Source organism: Vicia villosa, unplaced genomic scaffold (genome assembly GCF_029867415.1).
Source record: "Vicia villosa cultivar HV-30 ecotype Madison, WI unplaced genomic scaffold, Vvil1.0 ctg.001748F_1_1, whole genome shotgun sequence".
Classification (NCBI taxonomy): domain Eukaryota; kingdom Viridiplantae; phylum Streptophyta; class Magnoliopsida; order Fabales; family Fabaceae; genus Vicia; species Vicia villosa.
In genome coordinates this window covers 269,400-272,681 of record NW_026705715.1, presented here as the reverse complement: position 1 = coordinate 272,681, position 3,282 = coordinate 269,400, and positions in this window count along the sequence as shown.

Genomic DNA, 3,282 nt, shown 5'->3' with positions numbered 1-3,282 from the left:
AAATCCTTTTTTCTTAAACCGTGAACCCGACCACGTTACAACCCTGAAAAGTCCTAACTGAAGCAGGGTTAATTCGAAAGCAGACTATACATGAGAATACGGTAAGCTGACTCCTAGGAGATCCGCTAAACACTTGAGTTGGTATCACACCATCTTTTCTTTCATAAAAAATCGATGTTAAGACATCCTTTCATAAAGTTTCTTTAAACTTCAAGACAAACATACTCTTTGCATTAGAATTATATTTCTCATAATAAACATTCTTTGCATGTGAACAAGTGCTTAACATCAAGAAAGTTTCCATCATGAACTTCAGATGAAAAGTTTGTTCCTCCCAAAGGACAAGTTGTCTTCAGAACTCCGTTGAGTTGAAGCGACAATACTTCAAAGTCTGATCACCCTCAGGGGCACAAAAGCGTTTGATTACTCTATCGAGTAAGTTTTCAATCAATCTGGGGCAATCGGGTCAAGATTCGAAGAATCTCTCAAAGTGCTAAGAAATCAGGGACATTCACCCAAGTGTAGTCAAAACTACTGCCAACACTTATCAATCAGGGGCATGTTTCCAAAATTCTTGATACTGGGGCAAGTTGGCTATGATAGCACTGATCTCTTCAAAGTCCTTACAGGCTGGGGCAAAGCAATATATAGTGGCATTCTTTCCTCATCAGGAGGTGTTCAGTTTAAGTTCAGGTGTGAGCTAAACAAACTTATGAACTCGAAGACCGTCGGAAAGTCAGGGTCGTCATCCTTAGCATTGATCAGAAGCTGTAAGTCCAACATTTGTTGGTACCCTCAAGCTCAGTGCATGTCCGAAAACACCTTTGAATCCATTACATGTTTGGAAATCCATAAGTCCATCACCTGTTTGGCGGCGTTAAAACCAATGCTTGATTGGTCCCTTTGAAGTCAACACTTGCTTGACCCCTTAAGCCCACTTCCTGGTGGCATTCTCTTGGAGATCCAATGCCTGTTTGATGCTCCGGCCGATACTTGTTTTGTGCTATAATCATTGCTTGCCTATCAACTCATTAAGTCCATTGCTTGTTTGGAAAGTTTCAAGCTCAGATATGTGACAATCTATTTGCTCTTGCATTTTCCTATTGTGGTTGAGCATCACCATCTTCTGCCTTATGAGGAAACCTCGTGAAGATTTCATGCTATATCTTGGGGCATTTTGATCTGTTTATCTCGCAGGTACATCCTTTTGAGCACACCATGCCAGCGTAGTGGCGGATCTAGCCAAGCGAGAGATCCTCATTCCCCAGATGAGTGCATCTAGATGAGGCTTTCTCTGGTTCCAAGATTCTCATATCCTCAGCAAAGCACATGTCAACGAGATCTCCGTGCTTCAGAAGCCTTATCCCCTGGTGGAATATCTTCTCCCCAGTTGAATCATGATGAATGGTACCTGATTCCCCAAGCAAGCTCTTAATGAGGTTCCTTGCCCGAATTCCTCATTTCCCCAGTAGAGCTTTTCTCTCCCCAACAGATTGACCTGTTGTCCCCAGGAGAGTCATCTTATTCCCCAGTGGAGTTGTCTTAGCAAGAGGTTCTTATTCCAAGTTCCTTATCCCCAGCGGATCTCTCATATCCCTAAGCAGATTATTATGCAGAAGTACTCATCTTCCCCACTGAGTCTTTCCTCAGCAGAGTTTCACTTGCATCCTCACCAGAATCTGTTCTCCGTCAAGGATTTCCCCAGCGGAGTGCGCCCTACACGAGCAAGTTGGTCACTCCCCATCAGAGTTGTCTCCATAACTTGTCTTTATCTTCACATCCCCAGGGTGTCGAGAATTTGCTTCTCCATATGAAGTATCCAGGGTCTTCCCCAAGCAGTTAATTAGGATGTTCTTATCTTCAAGCAAGATCTATTCCCCAAGCAGAGCTCGCATCTAGATTTGATCATCTCCAGCAGATTCCTGATCCATCTTTGCAAGCTCACAATGATGACCCTTGGTCACTCATCTTGTCCTCCCCTCAGAGTTCCATATTCTCTCCAGGACTTCTTCAGCAATTCAGTGCTCCTCCGCTGTTTCCCTAAGCAGCGTCCGAATCATGCATCATTCGCATTGCATTCCCAAAGCGTATAACGTCTTCCTTCTTAGGAACATTATTCCACAAACATTCATACATGCATCATGCATTAATCATATCATATCTGTCTCTTTATGCAGGAAAGTTATCCAGTTTCAAAATGCCTCCCAAAGAGCAACTCGCCTAATCATTACAGGCGCTTATCCTGATGTCTTAATCAAAAGAAGTTTGTTTTCCTATCTTGACATCGTCATATCAGTTGAAGACATTCGTATTCCCGATGCCCCCAGATCGGTGGAAGATATTTGTTCCTATTCCTGATAAATCAGACTTTCAGTTGAAGGAACCGCCTCCGGATCTCCCAAGATCTTCCGAAGGAGCAAGCCCTCTGATACATCAGATCAGTTGGAAATATCTACATCCTGACGATTTATTTTCGTTCAGAAGAAGAACTCGTCTGCCCAGCCCTGATGCTTACTATCAGTCGAAGATGTTTTTTTTTCCCGGCGTACACAGTTCGGAAGAGATATCCGTTCCTATTCCTGATAAATCAGACTTTCAATTGAGGGAACCGCCTCCGGATCTCGTCGATCTTACGAAGGAGCAAGCCACTGATGCCCAGATCAGATGGAGATATCTACCTGATTGACTTTTTCATTCAGAAGAGGATTGTTCTACTTATTTTCTAGCATCGAGCCTAGATCAGTTCAAAGACTTCCTTTCCCGGCGTACACAGTTCGGAAGAGATATCCGTTCCTATTCCTGATAAACCAGACTTTCAGTTGAGGGAACCGCCTCCGGATCTCGTCGATCTTACGAAGGAGCAAGCCACTGATACCCAGATCAGATGGAGATATCTACCTGATTGACTTTGTCATTCAGAAGAGGATTGTTCTACTTATTTTCTAGCATTGAGCCTAGATCAGTTAAAGACTTCCTTTCCCAGCGCACACAGTTCGGAAGAGGTATCCGTTCCTATTCCTGATAAATCAGACTTTCAGTTGAGGGAACCGCCTCCGGATCTCGTCGATCTTACGAAGGAGCAAGCCACTGATACCCAGATCAGATGGAGGTATCTACCTGATTGACTTTTTCATTCAGAAGAGGATTTTTCTACTTATTTCTAGCATCGAGCCTAGATCAGTTTAAAGACATCCTTTCCCGGCGTACACAGTTCAGAAGAGATATTGTTCCTGTCCTGATAAATCAAACTTTCAGTTGAGGGAACCGCCTCCGGATCTCGTC